The sequence below is a fragment of the Nycticebus coucang genome, chromosome 2 (assembly GCF_027406575.1).
Source record: "Nycticebus coucang isolate mNycCou1 chromosome 2, mNycCou1.pri, whole genome shotgun sequence".
In the NCBI taxonomy this organism is placed as follows: Eukaryota; Metazoa; Chordata; class Mammalia; order Primates; family Lorisidae; genus Nycticebus; species Nycticebus coucang.
The window spans coordinates 36,042,492-36,064,892 of NC_069781.1; the positions used below are offsets into that span (position 1 = coordinate 36,042,492).

Genomic DNA, 22,401 nt, shown 5'->3' on the forward strand with positions numbered 1-22,401 from the left:
GGGGACTACAAAATCATTTTTATTTCCCTGATTCCCTTTGAAAATGATCCTGTAAACATATGATGGAAATAATAAGGACAAAGGTGGGGAGTGTGACAGATGAGCTATATTTTGTAAGAACAATGAATGTTCCTTGTTCTTAAATTTCCAGGAAAGTGATACATTGCATAACCGCAGTTCCCTCTCATGCATCCCATTAGAGTTGGAAGATTGCTGGTTAGTTATGCTGAGTGCTTCTTTTCATTATCCTTAGAGCACAAATAATAAGTTGATTTTCAAACTGTAAATGCTTTCTTTTTAATCAAGCTTTTGCCAGAGTAGAGCTTAAGTTCAAGAGTTGTTATTCCTTTAAAAATCTGTTTTAACAACACAAATTGCTATGGTTTCTAAGCACTCTATTCCTTCCAAATCATGTTAACATGTGTACCCAGAGACGTGTGTTTTCGGGCAAATCTTACAAATCTAAATGGAAAAGAAAGCAAAGTTCAGTGACTGTAGCTAGAAAAACAAACATTGTGAATGCCGTGATTTTAAACACTTTTGGTTATTTCAAAGATCATGCTGACAAATGTGAAGGTATTTTATACAAATTGTTCTCAAATTATTGGATCTAAAAAAAGTACCAAGAATGTCTTCATTGGATATTGGAATGTATGCTGATTTTTTGTATTACTATATAGGAATAAGATCGTCACCATTAAGGAAGACATCATATGAACAAACTCTTCCCTCTATTGTATTTAATTGATTGAAAGATTTGAGGATAATAATGCTCAATTAAATAATTAGCATGGGGTCCACTACCCAAGTTTAAAGGTACCATATCTAATTGCATTGCATTTTTCAAAAATTCTAAATACATTCTATATGGTATTTGACTAACACTGAGAACTTGACGGTTCTAAATTCTGAGATTTCAAGGTTCTTTATCATATTACTATCTAGGATTCCATTTTACCTGATTCCTGAATCTTTCCAATGTCACCCTGAGTAGCAATCATCTTGCCTCTGTTTGAACAGCCCCAAAACAAGGAAATGCCCACTTCCAAAGGCACATATATCTAAAAATCCTCTTCTAAACTGAGCCCAAAAGCTTACTTCTGGGAAAAGAAGGTCCAAACAGTATCAAATGATTATGACTAGGTTCTCCTTAAGTCCCATCTTTGCCTCTTGGATTTCATCTCTGGACTCCTGCAGCCACCATCACACCAGCCCTTAGAGATTGTACAATTCTCTTATTTCAGACTCTGGCTCTGGAACAGATGAGAACCCTTCTTTACAATCACATTAGGTTAGCTGAGCCGTACGTAGATTTAAGATACTCCTGAGTGTATAAGACACTGATTTCTTCCCAGGTATTCACCTCCTCCGTTGACTACTGTTTCCTTTCCCCCAGTAGTTGAAGTTTTTAGAGATACACAGTATTTGGAAGCTCACCTGGTCCACTTTGAGACCATGGTTTGGCCTGAGGTGAGAAATGCTATATCACAGACAGTAAGGGCCTCATCAGAGGTAGCAATGAGAACTGTTAAAGAGACCAGAGGAGTATCGGAAGTCCACGGGCTACACCTATTTGGCATTCAGGTGAGATAATCCAGGTAAAGAGAATAGAGTAGATCCAACAGTTGGAGGGGCCAAGCTAGACAGCAATTGTGAGCAATTGGGTCCTATAGATAAAAACAGTGAGACTTGGGGCTTGGGAAATTCAAATGAGTTGAGCTCAATAATTGTTGCAATCTCGTTAATTGAAGCTCACGTTGCCTTGGAGATAATGTGCAAACACCAGGAAATCTTTTGTCATTGATCTCTCTTGATTGTAGAATAGCCTGTCCTGAGTACAGAGAAATGGATCAAAGGATAATCCTCTTCTGTTGTCCTCTTTAAAAGTAAATGCAAAAAGGAGGTATGATATGAAAGACACAACTCCTTATAAAAAGACATTTATTTGATTTTTTAAACATATACACACACAAAAAAGCTGTGAGTATATATGTAAGAATAAAAACTTCACAAATTTGAGTGTCATCCTTGCACAGGAGCCATGCTAATCTTCCATGTATTGTTCCAATTTTAGTATATGTGCTGCTGAAGTGACCGCATGTGTAGACACAATGGTTTGTGTCTATGTGAGTAGCACACGTTTATGCAGAAGTGTGTGATGTTATGTTTCTTATGTAGTTAAATTGGTGCCTTTATGTTTCTACAACTTGCTTTTCACTTTTCTGTACATGTGTATTTATTTACTGATTGTTTGAAATAGCTGAATCATGGTGTTCTACCAGTGCGGACACCATAATTTATTCAACTAATTATCAATTGATGGATGTTTGCTGTTTCTAAGAATGCTCGGGTAAACATCCTTCTGCTTACCATGTCCTCTTCTGAATATGTCTGGAAGATAGAAACTTAGAAGTGGATTTCCTGTTCTGAAGATTACACATATATAAGTTTTTATTAGATACTGCCAAATTGTCATCCAAAAAGACTATAACAATTTATACACCCAGGAGCAAAGCATTCCAAGAATTTCTCAGCCACTTATGACTTCGTAAATAACGATCGTTTAAAATTTTGTCAAATTTGTTAGGTGAAAAATAATTTGATGCTTTATTTGCATTTTCCTGACTGTCAAGGATGAACATCTTTTCTTATGCTTACGAAGTGTTCGCATTTCTTCTTAGCCATGTCACTTTTTACTATATATCCTCTATTAGAATTGCTTTCCTCCTGAGAAGACAATTAAAAGAATGAGGCTTTTCAAAACAAAGAAGAATGATAGTGGGAAATTGAGTTCAGGAAAATAAAAGAGAAAAAAATGTAGACAAACCCATCTTACATTGTGACTGAATATTGCGCTCAGAACCACCTAGGCTAAGTAGGATCATTGTCATCAGGGACTGAGTAGATTGAATACACTAATACAAGACAGTTAGGATGCCGTGTAAAATTCAATTAAGAGTGTTTCAGGCAACCTTTGACAAATTATATAACTTTCTCTGCAGGTCAGTTACTCCATTTGTAAAAGGGAGACGATTTTACCTACCTGAGAAGATTGTTTTAAATATTAAATGAGGCCCTGCGGAGTGGCTCATGCTTATAACCCTACCACTTTGGGAGGCCAAAGCAGGAAGATTGCTTGATCCCAGGAGTTTGAAACCAGCCTGAGCAATACAGTGAGACCCTGGCTCTCCAAAAACTAGAAAAATTAGCCATGTGGTGGTACATGCCTTATTTTCAGCTATTAAGCTGAGGCAGAAGGGTCACTTGAGCACAGGAGTTTGAGGTTGCAGTGAACTATACAACACCCCTGCATTCTATCTAGCCAAGGCAATAGAGCAAGCCACCATGTCAAAAAAATTACATTAAATTAAAAATATTAATTGGAATAGTTCTTGGCACTTAGTAAATGCTATGTGTATATTATGACAGTATTGCATAATATACACATAGCATTGGCACATAGTAAATGCTATGTGTATATTAATGACAGTATTACATTTACTTGGCACATAGTAAATGCTATGTGTATATTAATGACAGTATTACAATTTCTAAGGGGAAGATTATGTAAATAATTCACTGGACAGGTGCAGTTGAGCACATGTGCCTTAAAGGAAGTAATGTGATAATATTAAAAATCTATTCTTTGACCAGTTTTGAAATACACATTTTCTTTAACAATGCAATGGCCACCATGCAGTGTAGTAACTTATTCCTCCAGTCTAAGGGAAACTTCGTATCCTTTGATCAACTCCTCTCATTTCCCCATTCTTCCCTGTTACCTTTCTACCCTCTGATTATATAATATTAACTTTCTCACCACAAATAAATAAGTCATTATGTTTATGAATATGTTAATTATCTTGTTTGAATCTTTCTGCAATGTGTACATAGATCAAAACATCACATTGTACCCCATAGATATACACAATTATTATTTTTCAATTAAAAAAATAATTTTTTAAAAGAGAATAAAAAGAAATTGAAAAGCAACACAAGAATAAAATAGTAATAATTATATGTACACAGATATAGATATATGAAATTCTCTTTATGTGAGTGGGGAATGGCATAGTGAGGAATGAATATGAAATCTCCCAAGATAGGAATGGAATCTAATAAATCCACCTGATGCTGCCAACCAGCTATGTTGACCTTAATTTTGTTCCTGGGCTACAGGTAGGTAAGTTGGTGCAGGCCAGGAAAGCCAACTAGGACTGGATGTCCTATCTGAGGACATTAAAAGCAGGGAGAGCCAATAACATATCAAAGCCAAGATACTTGAGGTGCTGTGAAAGTAGATCCTTAGACACTATGTGAAGAGCTGGAGAGAACCAGCCCAGTGCCAGGAATTGGACAGAAGTTGAGTCAGAATGAGTACAGGCAGCAATAGGAGAGGAGGGAGCAGGACAATTGCTTCATACTTGTTGGAACTATATGTCTCACTTTTTTTTTTTTTAAAGACAGAGTCTCAAGCTATTACCCTGGGTAGAGTACTGTGGTATCACAGCTCACAGCAACCTCCAACTCCTGGGCTCAAGCAATTCTCCTGCCTCTGCTTCCCAAGTAGCTGGGACTACTGGTGCCTGCCACAACGCCCAACTATTTTGTAATTGGAGCCGTCATTCTTGTTTGGCGGCCAGGGCTGGATTTGAACCCGCCAGCTCAGGTGTATGTGGCTGGCACCTTAGCAGCTTGAGCCACAGGCGCCGAGCCAATATATCCCTCACTTTTATAGGTCAGTGGCTGATAGTCAGACGTAAATGAAAAGGATAGAAGAATCCACCTAGCAATTATGAAGTGGGCTGCAAAAAACATTCTAGTACAAATATCTTTGTTATGATGTGATTTTTGGTCTTCTGGGTATATACCTAGTAGAGGAATTATAGAATTGAATGGCAGGTCTATTTTTAGATCTCTAAGTGTTCTCCAAATATCTTTCCAAAAGGAATGTATTAATTTGCAATCCCACCAGCACTATAGAAGTGTTTCCTTTTCTCCACATCCACACCAACATCTCTGGTCTTGGGATTTTGTGATATGGGCTAATCTTACTGGAGTCTGATGATATCTCAAAGCAGTTTTGATTTGCATTTCTCTGATGATTAAAGATGATGAGTATTTTTTCATATGTCTGTAGGCTGTGCGCCTGTCTTCTTCAGAAAGTTTCTCTTTAAGTCCCTTGCCCACCCTGAGATGGGATCACTTGTTCTTTTCTTGCTTATACGTTTGAGTTCTCTGTGGATTCTGCTTATTAAACCTTTGTCAGAGACATAACCTGCAAATATCTTCTCCCATTCTGAGGGCTGTTTGTTTGCTTTACTTACTGTGTTCTTGGCTGTGCAGAAGCTTTTTAGTTTGATCAGGTCCCAGTAGTGTATTTTTGAAGCTACTTCAATTGCCTGGGGGGTCCTCCTCATAAAATATTCTCCCAGGCTTATTTCTTCAAGAGTTTTCCCTGTACTTTCTTCTAGAATTTTTATAGTTTCATGTCTTAAGTTTAAATCTTTAATCCAGTGGGAGTTTATCTTAGTTAATGGTGAAAGGTGTGGGTCCAGCCCAAGTGCCCATCAATCCATGAATGGATTAATAAATTGTGGTATATGTACACCATGGAATATTATGCAGCCTTAAAGAAAGATGGAGACTTTATCTCTTTCATGTTTACATGGATGGAGCTGGAACATATTCTTCTTAGTAAAGTATCTCAAGAATAGAAGAAAAAGTATCCAATGTACTCAGCCCTACTATGAAACTAATTTATGGCTTTCATATGAAAGCTATAACCCAGTTATAACCTAAGAATATGGGGAAGAGGGAGAGGCAGGGGAGGGAGGGGGGAGGATGGGTGGAGGAAGAGTGATTGGTGGGATTACACCTGCAGTGCATCTTACAAGGATACATGTGAAACTTACTAAATGTAGAATATAAATGTCTTAACACAGTAACTAAGAAAATGCCAGGAAGTCTATGTTAACCAGTGGGATGAAAATATGTCAAATGGTCTATAAAACCAGTGTATGGTGCCCCATGATCGCAATAATGTACACGGCTATGATTTAATTAAAGAAAGAAGAAGAAGAAGAAGGATCCACCTAAATTGATCAGAGAATGAATGGCCATGAGGAGATTAACTAAGTTAAAACCACTATTACCTTGAATTGGTGCATTTTTCCTTTGTGCAAAAGACATGATGTGCAGCAGGCCCTCTGAATAGGGGCTCTAACGGCTCTGAATGGGATGCTAACTATCTATTTATCACTCTGGAGTCCAGGGTTCTAAGACATGGACTCATTTTATCAGACGTCTCACCGATGGGCATCCTAAATCAACTTGTTTCTTCTGCTCAATAATTATAATGTTTACATTTATTGATTGTCCACTCCCAGTCAATAAATGTAAACATTATAATTATTTTAAACCTGTAAATAATAAAAGGTATCTATAAGTAGTATAAAGAATAAGAGAAGTCGGTAAGGCGCCGGCCCCATATACCGAGGGCGGCAGGTTCAAACCCAGCCCCGGCTGAACTGCAACCAAAAAATAGCCGGGCGTTGTGGCGGGCGCCTGCCAGCTACTCGGGAGGCTGAGGCAAGAGAATCGCTTAAGCCCAGGAGTTGGAGGTTGCTGTGAGCTGTGTGAGGCCACAGCACTCTACCGAGGGCCATAAAGTGAGACTCTGTCTCTACAAAAAAAAAAAAAAAAAAAAAAGAATAAGAGATTGTGGGTTTTTTTCTCTACATTATGAAGCGAATAATAAATTTTCCTGTGCTTCCCTGTCCTTTTCCTGTAACATCTCATCTATTCTTTGTATGTCAGAAAGGTATCTTTCTTTTCTTTGTTAAATCCTATCTTAATATGTAAGATTGCCACATGCTCTGAGTTATTTCTGGATATTTGTTTTGATATTGTGACCTTTCACAGTTTGACCTATTTGTGTGTTATTGCAACCTTGGGAGAGGTTTACTATAAGTTTAGTTTTAGATGTAGGATTAAACTTAGTTGTAGGAATTTGTTACAGGATTTAGTTGTAGGATTTTGAGTATGAGGTCCATGCAATCAGTAGTATACATTTTTAACAGTATTTTGCTCCTATTTTGTCAAAGGAGAAGAAAAGGAATGGAGAAGAATCGGATTGTGGGAAATTTAGAGTCAAAATATCCATGATTCAGTATCACACATATGAGCAAGACCACACACTGAACTTCCTTTCCTATATTTACAAAATGAATAACTGTGAGAAGGATTAAAATGTGTGCAATTTCCACGTAATAAAAGCTAACACTTCGGAGTGCGCATTGTGCGCCAGCAACTCAGCCAAGTGCATTACATGGATCATTTCATTTAATCCTCAAACAGCCCTGAGAAGTAGGAATTATTAGTTGCATCATTTTATAGACGAACAGCTTAAAGAAGTTAAAAAATTTGCCCAAAATTACAAAGCTTGTAAGTGTAGTAACTAGGGTTTCAAGCTCAGCACTAACTCCAAAACTAAACTTAATCACTGTTTTATGCACTATTCTCTGTTTTACTGGCTCCTAATCCACATGTCAGCACAAAGTAAGTTTTAGCTGTTGTTCCAACTCTGACTCTCTGGAGTTCTATGCTTGACAAAGATTTTTCTTAATAGACTACTATTGCTCAATAAAACATTATGCTAAATGCTTCACATATGTTTTCGTTTAATTCTCCTAACAGCTCTGTTCTATAAGATTATCCCCATTTTACAGAGAAGGAAAATGAAGCATAGAGAAATTAATTGAATTCCTCAAAATTGCCCAACTATTTACAATGAATGGAACTGCAATTGGAGCCCACATTTACCTGGCTCCAGGGTCCATTCAGGTAAGAACAATACTACATAGAATAACATGTTGTTTCGAGGTTAAGTCCTAACGTCAGCACATACAGCAAAAATTGAATATAATCAAAACTACCACTAATTATCCCCTTAATCACAGACCAGGCATCATATATGGTTATATTCTATATTATGTTACAGACCAATAAATTCAATACCAGAAATTTTTCCCCCAGGATTAGAACAGATTGCTGTTTCTACCATTTATCACAGATGAAATAGTTTATGTTCAGAGGCTGTATTCTTGAAAAGCATCTTTACATAAGAATCATGCCCCACTTGATAAAGTGTACGTGTTATAAGAAGTAATGGGAACTGAAGTCAACTGACTGAACAGCAAAGCAATGTCTTTCATCTCACATTCTCCCCAGGGCATAAAGCCATTGAGTAAAATGGCTCACCTATTTTGCTAAATTTTCACATTTTACTTTTTCTGTTGAGAATATATAACGTGCAATATGTTACAAGGCTACATCAAGGGTCAGGAGGAATTAGGGTCACCATTAATGATTCTCATAGATTATGAGGTCTGGGGCAGCAATTTATTGTGATAACTCTAGTAGATATTTCACTATTAATCTGAAGCTCACTCTTCCTCTTATATCCACCTGGCTTATAGCTCTGTTCTATAAAATTTAATCCACCTTTTTTTTAATTTGAGCATCAGTCCACAAGTTCAGGAGCAATGCCTGTCCTGCTAACTAACCACTTTACCTCAGAGCCCAAGAGGGCAGCTGGAACACAAGAACCCAACTCTCAAATTTTTGTTGATGAATGAATAAACAAATCATTATGGTCTCTTTAAAGTTAGAGTCTTGCTGCAATGTCAGAAAAACCCATGATATTTTATGGAGTTAATCTTCACTCAGTGTGGCCCTTTCATCCAGAAGTCATGGAGAATACAGACTATTTGATTTCCTGGCTCTCTAATGTCATATACACTTAGCACTTTATTATACAAGATATTCAATAAAATTAAGAGAATGGACTCAATAGTTTAAATGCCTGAGTTCATATGCCTTAGCACTTTAACCTCTCCAAGCCTCAGTTTTCTCATCTGTAAAATGGGTAAGACAATATTTGTAACTAACCTTTCTTAAGTATAAAGGCTTTGTGTATTACTGCACCCTAACTGCATTATACTATTAAGCTCCTTTAATGGTCCCAGATACTGTAGGAGATAGTGTCTATAAGTTCAAGCACCCTATTCAGGATTGCACATCTAAGAATTAGGGAGCTGTGCTGGCATTTTACATAGGCCAACCCTTGCAGGCCAGTCCTGTTTCAGAGTTCCTGTGGCATCTGCTGAGGTTTCTGTTGTGCCTGCTCTCTCTGCCCAATCCTGCTTCCCTCGCCTTCAACAGGTGCTGGTTCTGAGTACATTCCCCAGTAAACTCCCTACAGGGGAAGCTTCGGGTCAGGATCTATTTTTGGAGAACTTGAGCTAAAAGTGTCACAAAAGTCTGGACAGTGCCTTGTAGTTTCCCGAACCCACAAAGAACTCCAAGAATGCATGGTTTCCCACAGAGAACTGCGTCTGGACCTCCTACAGACCTCAGAGAGGCAGTCTCCCACTGCCGCCCTCTCCCCTTCTAACATCATTGCTCTCTGTCAGGCTAGCCTTCTATTTCAGCGTTAACTCTATGAAAAACTTTTTCATTAAAAAGCTGACATTAAAAGTATGTAAAATTACTTTAAAAGGACAGTTTAATTAAAATAAATAAAAACATTAAAGCATGCCAAAATTAGAGTTTCTGAGGGCATCTAAACTTTTATCCAAAATGTTCTTACCTTAGTTTTTTTAATTTGGTGCTTAAATTGGAGCACCATCCTCCAAGTAACCTTGATTTCACTTATGCACAAATATCAGCTCCCATATTGATAACTTAAAAACTCGACTTTGTGTTTGTTAAATCACACAACTTCCCTAAATTGTGCTATAATCAGAATCTGCATCTCAGATCCCTCCATATGGAGCCCAAGTGAAGCTGTAAAATTACATACTCTAGGTTGGTTGAGTTGAGCTTCCATGACCTGTGTCTAGCAGTCTACAACCATCCAAGGATATAAAAAAGTTATATCCAGGTTAATGGAATTAATGCAAAATAAAGGTGAAAAAATCATCCTTCAATGCCAGAGCATAAAAACACAGTGATCTGCTCTTAATTATGGCTGAAGATTAACGTGGGTCAACTCATCCTCCGGCAAGTGATATTGTTTCACTTGACAATTGATCGAGTCTGATTGGAATGTTAATGTCTGAGTGACCTGTCATCGATATTCTTCTGAACATAAGAAGCCTGTATTCATCTATATGCAAACACTTCCACACATGACAATGAAGTAATTTGGTACTAACTGGCTAACTGAACATGTGATGTGCTGAAGTGATACTAACAAAGCCCAAACATAAGAGAAGGAAAGAGCAAACACAAGCTGTCATCTCAAGATGCAGTCCTCAGAGGAAATGCAGCAGGCGTTTGCCCACGAAGAAAAGCCCTGGGTCTTCCACTTGGAGGCATCCCTCAGCCTATTTTTGGTACTGGTATAAATTTAAATCGGGAAACACAGGAACTTTTTGCATATAGTTCTCATATCTGAAGATCCCTTTTGTAAGCACCCACCGTAGCTCTGCAAAGGAGCCAATGGAACAATTCAGGAGTTCAGAAGGTTTCTTCATTCAAGAATTTGAGCCTTTTTTCTATTTAGAATAGAGGTCCTAATCTTGCTATTTTATCCATTCCCCTCCATACATCTGTCTCACCAAAACATAGTGAAAGCTTTTTACATTTCCTTATCAGGGAAAAGGAAGTGTCACAACCATTAACAGGTGATCAAGGTTTCAAATTCCAAACTATATACTTTATCTATGTAACAACAACAACAAAAATCATATGTCTTTAAAACCATTGAAATAAAATCAATCAATAAACAAAAAGAATGAACTTTTCCCATAAGGCAGTTCCTCTGAAGAGGCTTACTAAATCAGGATCTGGATGATTCAGGGGGCCAAATTCTACCTCAGGAACTGTCTCCACACAGTCCAGTAAACCCAGCTGTGATGACTGCCCATTCGCACGCAGAACCAGCCATAACTAGCAGTTTTATCTTCACTGGCAGCTACTTTTATGATTCAGATGTCCCCAGTTCCTCAACTAGATGTTCCAGGGCTGCTAAGCAATCTTTCTATATTGTCTGCAACTAAGCTGTGTAGGAGGGGCTGTGGGATGCAACTAACTGGCAAACCACTCTGTATTTTACTGTTCTTTATAGCTGTGGGTATGCAGGCCCTTGTGTTTGGGACTAAGTGTTTATCAAATTTCTAATTTTTTTTTTTAACTTGCAACATTTTGAGCTCAGGTCCGAATTTAAATAATAAGAAGGTACTTTATATTTTTTCAGAGCTGATGGTCTTAGAAAAGTTTACAAAGACACAAATTAGAGGTTATTTTGAGATAGAAGGTAACTCTTACCTATCAGCATTTAGATGAATAAAAATTATGCAAAAATAAGTGGTTTGACTTAATCTTATTTATGAATGTATAAATTATAGGAAAAATAAAAGGGATCAAATACTTTTAATTAAGATTTTTTAAATGCTACAATGCGTATTATCATTATTGAACATTCCTACCTGAATTTAAAGGAGCCTTTTTAAAATATGTTTATTTATCACAAGACATAAAAATAGAATAATTTTACACAAAGCTGAATAAAACTTTAGAAAATAGGATGTCAATGAGAATGCAAATGCTAAGAGTCAGATGGAAGGCGGAACTAGCTGACCTCTGACGTCCTTGCAATCCTCGCAGTTTAATACTTAGAAGTTCTTTATTTGCACTCTGGTTGAGTATTTCCCTCATCATATTCAATAAATTTAGATAAATGCCCAATGGATTATTTGCACATTTCTTTCTTAATTTGAACAGAATACACCAGGACAGGGTGGAATTGATTTATTGTTTGATTGAATTTTTATTCACCATTTTCCACAAAGGACTTGAGGCAGCCTGCAATTAAAAAAAGACATGAAATGTAGTAGTAGAATATATATGAATATAAAACACAAAATCAGGAAATTAATGCAAAAGAGGCAAAAGAAAAATAATATCAACATACTTGTTTATTTGAATTTCAAAGTTGGCGCTGAGATTCCTGATAAAGACAGTGAAGGGGATAATTAGAACCAATTATATTTCTCATTTCCAGAAAGGAGTATTTTATTTCTTGAAGGGCAACCAGGATTTTTTATAGATTATTTCAAAAGAATTGCTTATAGACAATTTTGTATAAGCATGGCTAAGTTAGGCAGTAGAGAAAATCTTCAAATTCATTTCCAGCAAATGCTTTAGCAAATTATGTTGTAGCAATTAAAATAAGACAAGTATGTAATGTTAACCATTCTTTATTATGTGCTATTCTTCAAGAGAATGAACTAATGCAATCCAAGAGGAAGGGCATCTGGTGATTCAATCTAATTGCAGGGGAGAGTTAACTGATCTTTGCCCTCTATCACACTCAGTTGAAATGCAGTAGTACTCTCAAAGACTTTCAAGTTATGGAATACGATTTGCCTGTTCACGGAAACGCGGTGCTGTTCAGAGTTCATTTTGTTGGATTTTTTTTTTATTCTTTTTTTATAGTTTCTGTTTTCAGTCAGTAATAATAATAGCTAATATTGAGTGCATGCTAAGGGCCAACGTCACAATTCAGAAATTCAGAAGCTTTCTCCATTGAACCTTCTCTTCTACTCTAGAATAGAGGTCCTAAGGTTAATCTTTCCCCTGCACACACTACATTGTTGAACTTTCTCTTTCTGAATTCACCAAAAGCACCAGTCACATTCCCTATCACTTGCTGCTTCAACACAGACATGTATGTATTAGAACATTTCAACCTCAGATTGGATCCCGTTTGTGACTTAGTTGTCTATTTGGCCACAGTCCTGAGCTCATCAGTATATAACAAAAGGAGAGACAGGGACTATCATTTTGGAGAGACTGTCTGCATCTGTAGCCCTGACCCAGAACCTTCTGCCAGGGGCTCCTTTGTCTTGTTTATTTGTTTGTAGGTGAGGACTTTTGTTTTGTTGTTGTGGGGGGATTTTTTTTTTTCATTCTCTTGAAAATTTTGTTTTGTTTTTGTTATGAATCACTTTCATATTCTTGCAGATCGGCAGTGGTAGGCAGAAGGGAAGGTCAGAGCTGAACCCCTGGTGGCACCTGGCACTTAATCATTCATCAGTTCACATATGTAATACATCTATTCTTCTAATTGCTACAATTCTAATTACAATTGTTAATTCAGCTATTACCCAGTCGGCTGGAAGTAGGAAAGTCCTAACCTACCTCTAGTTATTATACTTCTATTTGGTGTTGTAATATGCAAATTTAGAAAAGTACCAAAGAGTGAAGCCTTACTTATTATCCAAGAGTGGGTCCCCTTATCTCTTTGTGAACAAAACCAGATCTATTTTCTTGACTTCAGAATTTCACTTATTAAAACAAAGATATGTCTAAAATTCAAGACAATGCATTCAAGATGATAACTGCCAAGGATTTGAGGGATGTGTGCTTGTGTATGTACTGAAAAATTTACGAGCCAAAAACATTTCCCTGGGCAGGACTTCAGTGGGGTCCAGATAACCTAGAAAATACCATTTAATCTTGCCAAAGGGACCTTAGAAAATATTAAGTACCCCGGGAAGCCAAACGACATCATAAGAAAGAATAACATGAAGCCTCAAACACAAAAAAGTACCGTTTGGCGCTGGTTAGTATAGATCACAGAAGTCTTCTCATGACGGAAGCTTTTGATGTCCATTTTTGCAAGGTTTGGTCTTCTAAAACTATAATACAGAGCAGCACCAAGTAAAATTCTAGATAGATACTTCCATTCATTAAGCTGCCCTGGAATGAAAACTAGAACTTGTATATGAAGAAGCCCAGTTTCCCTAACTTATTAATTTCATGATTGGAATGAGAACCGTAGAGAATGAGAGAGAGAACTGCAGCCATTTTGCCTTAACATAATGTCAAATCCCAAAGTGAACATGTTATAAACTGTCTATTCAGTTTGTAAGGAGGAGGATGTGGTAAAGGGGAAGCGATTAGGAATTTAAAACACTTGAGTTTGAGTTTTAGTTGCATGATCATGGTCAAAAATATTTGACTACATATGTTCTTCTGTGAGACGGACCCAATTCAAAAAACTCAAATTATTTGTATGAATCAAATGAAATAATGAGTGTGAGCACACTTTATAAAGTATATGATATTGTATGGATCTTATTACTTTTCTAAGGTTTTGTTCCCTCTTTTCTAGTATCTCTCCTTCCTGCTGTGGTATAGTAATCAGGTTAGTTAGAATGCTCTAAGGGAAAGTTGGAAGAGTTCCCCTATAAATAAAGTGTGTGAATGTCAGAGCATCGACACTGCAATGTTTACTTTGGCTCTTTAGAGATGTATTTCCTTATTTTTTAGTTCCTAAGTGTGTTTTAAATGTGAGAGATAGTGGAGCAGCTCCTTGCTGGATTAGCTATACTGTAATGTGTGCATCCTTGTTTCACTCTAAAGTATGTAAAGGTGGTACTACTAATTTCTGTAAATGGTAACTATTATTGTATATTAGTATTTTTCTGATCTTCTCCAATTTCCCTTGATGTGCAAATGAAGATTGTTTACATAGAATTGTAATCAAAGTGTTTGTAATCTACACTTGATTTTTTTCATACATGATTTAGCAAGCTGAAATTTTCATGTTCATCATTTTAACTGACAGAATGAAATTACACATACCTAATATGCCATAAATAATTATTCCTCTATGTTAAATATTTATATTGCTTTCCAGTTTTCTACAATATTTGAATTGTGCTGCTGTAAACATCTTTATATGTATACTTCTTAGTTTTTCTTTCTTTTCTTCTTTTTTTTTGTATTAATTACTATGGTTGGATCATTTTATCAAAAAGTTGTGTGGCCTTCTATAGGGATTTATATCTTGATCTTATTATCAGCATGGGAGTATTGTCATTTCTTTAAAGCATCAACTATGTAACCTTAGGTACTCTGATCTACATATTTAATGTCCTTATGTGATTATATTTAGCTCTTTGATCTAACTAAAGCATGCAAGCTTCCAGGAAGCCATCATTAAATGATAATAGCATTCTCCCACTGTGTTTATGCCTAAGAAACTTTGAAATATCACCTGATATATTTCTCCTCTTGAAAATTAATTTGTTTTTAGTTATACAACCATTCTACCATTTAAATTAGACAGAGAATAGGGTTCATTATTTAATTTAAGGCAAAGAATTATATTCCTGGCTTTTAAGCTCCTGGGCAGACATTTGCCAAATTACAGCAGAAGTGATTTTTCTTGAGAGAGAAATTTTTTTTTGTTTTGGTTTTTGTTTTGAAATTCTAAACTCCTTGAACGATTTAGAGCCCAACCCTTAAAAAGGTTATAAATTTTTTTCACAGATGGATTAGAAAAGGCATACCTGATGATGTAAGACTTAGCTGGGAGAATAAAAATGTTATCAGTTGACAGGAAAAAGAGAATTAGAGGGAGTGTGCCTACAAATGCAGCAAGCTTCTCACATTGCCTGGATTTTCACCTCATTTGGGAGTGTATGGTAAAGAACTTCAGGTGGCTTCAGAAATTCCCACCTCCTTGTGTCTGTGCCCTTAAATAATCCCTTTCCTTAGGAGGGCACAGAACCTTTTCCTTGACTCTAACCAACAGAGCATTGCAAGTTAACAGGATCACACTCCCATAATTAGGTTATATTATTTTGTGGTAAAGCTGATGGGATATCAGTCCTGTGATTATGTTATGTTATGTAAGACTCTATCCTAGTAGAGATTCTTCCTGAGTGCTTGATGGAATAAGTGTTCATATTAGAGAAGCCTAAATGGAAAATCCTTTCCAGGCAGGTGGCTTCTAGGAACTGTTTGTGGTCTTTTGTATTTGACTGCAGCCAACAACCAATAGTTAAGAAAAATTCAGAGCCTTAATCCTACAACACCAAAGAATTGTATTCTGCCAACAACCTTAATGACACTGGAAGTAGATTCTGCCCCAGGCAAGCCTTCAGATGAGAATACAGCCAGGTCAACAAATTGATTTGTGAGCCCCTGAGAAGAAAATTCTATACTCTTGAACCATGAAAATTATGAGGCAATATATGTGCATTAATTTAAACTGCTAAATTTGCAGTAATTTTTTATTGTCATCAGTACAAAACTACTGATAATATAGAGTTGAAATATTTGAGCAGAAACAAATAGATTCTATAAATGCCCAATTAGGCTAAGAGAATTACATATTATGAGGAACTATTCTCTAGTAACTTGGGACATAGTCTATCAAATTGAAAGCCTTGGAGCAAAACCTCAAGTCAAATAGGCCCCTGGGTATTAGAACATTGCTTAAGGGAAGACCTGAGTGCACCCTCTTCAAATTCTACACTCCCCAGTGCTACATGGATGAGTCTTAGGAAATTCTTATAGCTCCCTAAGAGAGATGCAGAAATGACTGAAAAAGCCAATGGCCACAAGAAGCCTAGAGTTGGAACAATGAGGATAGGGAAGATACGGTCCTTAAGGCTTCAACAGAAGATGCAGGCCCACATTGGGAGTCACCAGAGTAGAGAAGTATCCAAAAAAGTAATACCCTTTCTCTAACAGTAGGTCATTTCATAAGCCTACTTCTGCCCTGGAAAAAAAGAAGAAGAAAACAGAGAAAGAAAGAACCATAAGAACTTATGCTTAATCCAAATCAACTAAATTTCATTAAATTTACCTATTTAAGTTTTCTACCATCAGTAGAAATAGGAACTTGAAAGATCGATTAAATTTTAGTTATAGAGGAGTAAAGTAACATTTTTCCAAACCAAAATGCCACACTCTTGGAAACCATATAATCTGGAAACCACTATATTTGCTATGACAAGTAGAAAATATGTATTGAAATGTATATATACACTTCTGGATAGTCTATTTGGGCTTTACTTTATTCTATTGTTTTGTTTATGATTTCTGGCTTATGCTGTATTTTTCTATAACATTATCTAACAATTTCTCATTACTTCTTTTATGTTTGATACCCTTACAAAGAACCCAGCTACAATTAAGGAAGTCTCTTCCATTTCAAGCTTTACTCCTTATAACTTTTTAGTGCTTCCTTTGAATGGTGAAATTCTCCAATACTAGTGAGATCTCAAAGCAGGGACCTTTTTTATTTATTTCTGCCTCCTATGCCAAACATCTATCATCTCCCTAACTCAGAGATGATTTAGTCTCCACAAGTGATGCGTCAAAAGTTATTAAATTATGAGTGTTCTCAGCCTTTATCCTAACTCAGGACACTAAAGAAGATTCTGGCTTGAAGTCTTCAGTCTCCTGTCAACTGAATTGAATCCAGTGTCTTGTGGTTTGTCATGCAGAATCAGGAAGAAAGCTACAGACTGAGAAAGACTAGGAGACCACAGGCTTTGGCTGGGAAAATCTTCAAACAAAGAAAGATTCAAAGATTTTAGGTACAGTTTAGAATTTTTTTTTAAACATAAAAAGTTGCAATGAAAAAGAAATGATGAGAGAAATGAGATAAATTTAAAATATTGCTATGATGTATATACTTCTTTGTGCTGTTTTAAAAATGAAAATAAAGTATTTGGGGTGGCGCCTGTGGCTCAGTGAGTAGGGCGCCAGCCCCATATGCCGAGGGTGGTGGGTTCAAGCCCAGCCCCGGCCAAACTGCAACAACAACAACAACAACAACAAAAAATAGCCAGGCGTTGTGGCGGGTGCCTGTAGTCCCAGCTGCTCGGGAGGCTGAGGCAAGAGAATCATGTAAGCCCAGGAGCTGGAGGTTGCTGTGAGCTGTGTGATACCACGGCACTCTACCAAGGGCAGCAATAAAGTGAGACTCTGTCTCTACAAAACAAAAAAAAAGAAAATAAAGTATTTGTAATTTCAAGATTATTTTGAGACTGGATGGGTTCATCTTCAGCTAAATACCACTTACTCTAGGCACTATATAAGTGTATAAAATTATTTTTAACAAATACAATGTGCTCAGTATGTTCTATTGTGTTAGACAGATCATGCAAAGAGTATGAATTTTTACTGTGAGAAGTGGTAGATGCCCATGTTAGTGCTTGGCCTACATGTGGGCTATCTGGAATATACTACAGAGAGGTTTGAGTATTTTTTATTAACCCATAAAATTTTTAATTTGCCTTTGGACTATGTTTCCCAAATGTGAACAGATACATCTAATTAAAGTTTCTCCCTATAGATTTATACATGTTATACATGTATTGCAGTCATTTTGCTGCATTACAGATAACCACAAAATCTTAGGGACATAAAACAGCATTTATTTTCTGCTCACCAGGTTGTTGTTCACTGAAACCAGCTGGACTTGGCTGCACATGTGTTCAGGTCCGTTTACCTGTCTTCCATGGTCCTTGGATTAGCAGCTCTCCAAAGAATGTTCTTTGACTGGAAGGCAGGAGTCAAGAAAGGAAGCTCAGTCCCAATGTAACTACTGTAACTCTAGCACTCAGGGAAGCTGAGGCAGGTGAATTGCTTGAGGTCATAAGTTTGAAACCAGCCTGAGCAAGAGTACAACCCTTGTCTCTACCAAAAATAGAAAGAAAAAAACAAAAACTAGCCAGCCAGGCCTAGTGGCATGTGCCTGTAGTCCCAGCTACTTGGGAGGCTGAGGCAAGAGGATAACCTGAGCTCAAGAGTGTGGGATTGCTGTGAGCTATGATGATGCCACAGCACTCTACCCAGAGAGAAAGAGTGATACTCTGTCTCAAGGAAGAAAGAAAGGGAAGGAATGTAAGGGAGGGAAAGAGGGAGGGGGAGAGAGAGAGAGAGAAATAAAGATTTAAGCCTTTGCCTCGTGTTCACTAAAATCTCACTGATCAAAGCAATGGATTGGCCAATGTCCAACTCAAAAACTAGGGATATATGCTGTACTTAGCATAAAGTCATGTTACTATGGAGGAATAAAGAATTGAGACTAATAACTCAACATAAACATTTTGTAAATTATATTTTTATTATATGTTATATTTTTCATTATATTAAACATGAATGCATTGCTAAAGCTTTTTCTAATATACTCACAGGATTCTGTGTAACCTTCTCATTATTGTCATCATAATTACTGATCTTGTGAAAAATATAGCCAAAGGTTATATTGGCTATATTTGTAGTATGTATTAGATAGTAACCATATTCCCTGACTACATAGAAAAATAAGAACCATTATCTCCTGACTGTGTAGACAAATAAGATTTGTTAGCCCTAGAATAACTAGAATGAAATGATGTATAAAGGACCTAGAGGTATTGTTAGTCACTCAAAAACTGTGGAAGCAAAAGCAAAAAAGCTATAAGAAATGCCCCCTACCTATCCCACACACACACCTGTCTCTGAATCACTCACTGGATCCCGCCTTATACCTATTTCTGGCCACCCACTTTTGGAGTAAAGATGATGTGGTTTTAGCACCGGAGAAGATACTAGTTAAGTAAAAAAAAAATTGTAATAGCAAATTTAAACCCCATGATGGAAAATCACAGCTTGATTTAGAAAGCAGCAAGGAGCTAGTAGAGAGACTTACAGAAAAAGATTGAATAGCTAGTGTAATAGAAAAGAAAGATTGCTTTTGTCAAAGGCCATTTTTTAAACTCCACTAAAACATTACTACACCACTAAACAAGTGGAGAAATTTAGTAAGAAACCACACCAACATGGGAGGCATTTGTACAAGTCCCAGTTAGAAAAGATGAGCAAAGATTAAGGCATGTGTGGACTTTATACACAAATGGACAGTTGAGTGCTTTTATTACCAGAAAAGTTCAGCCTCAGCTTAATGGCATTAAATGTCAGAATCAAATTGGGGTCTTTCCTGGGGGCAGATCAAAGAAGTACCACCCACCTACACAATACCCATTCCTCCATCTGTAGAGGTAGTGAATGTGTCCTCCAAGTTTGTACTGTTAGAAAAGAAATGAGATTTCAGTTCTGCCTCTGCCTAATGCAATAGAATCTTGAGCTATCCATGTATTGACTCTGCTTCAGGCATCAACTATTTGTAATTGATGCAAAATATATCAATTAAATATATTAATATGCCTACCCTCTTCTTACCTTAGAGACAATGAGGTTATAAAACCTGCAAAAATACATTAAACTTTTCAAAAAGAGAAGTGTCATCTCATTTCAGAGTACAGGAATCATTATTGATTACACCCCATCTTATCCGAATTAGTCTCATTACACCAACATTTTTAATGGATGAAGTGTTTTCCCATTGACTTCTTGGTAGAGTTCCATGTGATCATAAGCTAATCACTGCTGCTATTATTCCAGTCTTGCTTTTTTGAGTTAGACAGCTTTTTAAAATAGATTTAGGGGAAATGTATGCAGCTTTGTTACGTGGATATATTGCATTGTGGTGAAATCTAATTTTTAGTGTACCTCTTATGCAAATAATGTATGTTGTACCTGAAAGGTAATTTTTAATCCATCTCCCTCCCACCACCCCCCCTTTTACAGTCTCCAATATCCATTATTCTTCTCTGTATATCCATCCATACCCACTAGTTAGCTCCCACATGTAAGTGTGAACATGCAGTATTAGGCTTTCTGTTTCTGAGTTATTTCACTTAGGATAATGGCCCACAGTTCCATCCATTTTCTGCAAAAGGCATGATTTCATTCTTTTTATGCCTGTGTAGTATTTCATGGTATATGTATTATAGCACTTTTTTTATATGAACATCCATTGATGAACGTTTATGTTGATTTCATGACTTACCTATTATAAAGTGTAATATATGCAGTAACATATAAGTGTAGGTATCTTTTTGACATAATTATTCCTTTCCTTTGGGTAGATACCCAGTAGTGGAACTGCTAGGTCGAATGGTAGTTCCAGTTTTAGTTCTTTGAGACATCTCCACATTGTTTTCCACAGAGGTTGTACTATACTTACCAACAGTGTGTAAGTGTTCCCTTTTCAGCAAGCTAACTAATACTAAGCAAACTCTCCAATCCTTTGATCAAGATAAAAGTATTTTCAATCAGAATATGTGAAGGAGGGGCTCCAGTCTGCCTTAGAGACAGTAAGGGCTTTCCTAGAATTTAACTTTTTCCAGGGAGAACATTCTAGAACATACATAATTCCAAATTATGCAGATTTTCACATATTAAAATATTTCATGGTATCCTGAGCATGTAGTTGCTGCACAGAGACCCAAAGAAAAATAATGAATTATAAGACAACATTCTCAATGACATTTAAAACAGTAGCCAAGAGAAAAGTCATTGCATATATGAAGTAGATAGAAGACATCTAGCTAAATGTTTTGTGACCAAGTAAGAAAATAGAAAATGATAATTATTAATTCCAAATTATTTGTAATACTATTAAACAGCAAGGAAACAATTTCCTAAGATCATCTCAAACATTAGAACTTTTGGAGTTTACACTCTGATAAGTAATAAATAATCATATAACTTTATAATTATGTTCATCCCCTGTGCACTATTCAGTTAACGGTTCTAAAGTCACCCAGGTCTGGTTGAAATGCTCCCATTCACATGGGAAGTGGAGATGAAAAAGGGATGAATTTCAGAGTAAGAGGATCAAATCTGGGTTTGTATCCCAGTTCTCAGCAAATGACGACCTCATCAACCCTCAGTTTCATCATCTATGAAATAAGAGTAACAATCTATTCATAAAATTAGGAGATCATGTATGCGAAAGACCTGGCATAGAAATCACTCAAGATAAAAGCTCTAAAATAATGAAGATTTCCTAATTCTTAATCATCTTCTGAAAGTCTTCCTTGACATCTTTTTCTAAAGAAATAATTTTCCCCCCCAAAAAAATGCTTTTACAGATCCAAAGCATGAGATCTTGAAGGAAAATATACTTTAAGAAAATTTCCAAATTCTTTTGGCTGCAGTTGTAAAACTAGCACTACAAATTGGGCACAAAAAAAAAGTCCTTTAAAAATGTCCCAATCTTGTAAGAGCTTGCCTTGACCCACAACCAGCGCCTGCTGTACTTCCATAAGAGCAGCACCATGGACCACCATGGGCACTCGCCAGACCTCTGTTAAGAGCTGCGCCTCAACCCATGACTGGCGACTGGCACCCACCGGACCTCCATAAGAGCTGCGCCATGAACCACAACCCGTGCCCACCAGGCCTCCACATGCCCTGACCAGGAACTCCGGGAGCTGTGCAACCCCACATCCTCCCTCCTGTACCCTCCCTGCCTCCATACCAGCCTGCTTGTCTGGCCAGGGACTCTGGTATCCATGTGCCCTCCAGAGCCCTCCCTGCCTCTGCATGGAGACCTTCTCCTGGCCACAGACTGCTAGAGCCTTGGGCCCTCTGTGGCAAAGTCACTGGGTGCCAGGCACTCCCAGAAACTTGTGCACCACCACCCCGCCCTGTTGCTGGATCTGGGGGTGTCACACTCTGGAGTTTCTCCCACAA

The 22,401-nt window shown here is 37.1% G+C and overlaps 1 non-coding gene across 1 annotated transcript; it reads right to left on the reverse strand.

Moving 5' to 3' along the window:
- Nucleotides 1-1,994: 1,994 nt before the first annotated feature.
- LOC128580067 (U6 spliceosomal RNA) lies at nt 1,995-2,098 on the reverse strand. The gene has a single exon (XR_008378425.1). It is a non-coding gene; the product is annotated as a U6 spliceosomal RNA (small nuclear RNA).
- Between the last annotated feature and the right edge of the window lie 20,303 nt (nt 2,099-22,401).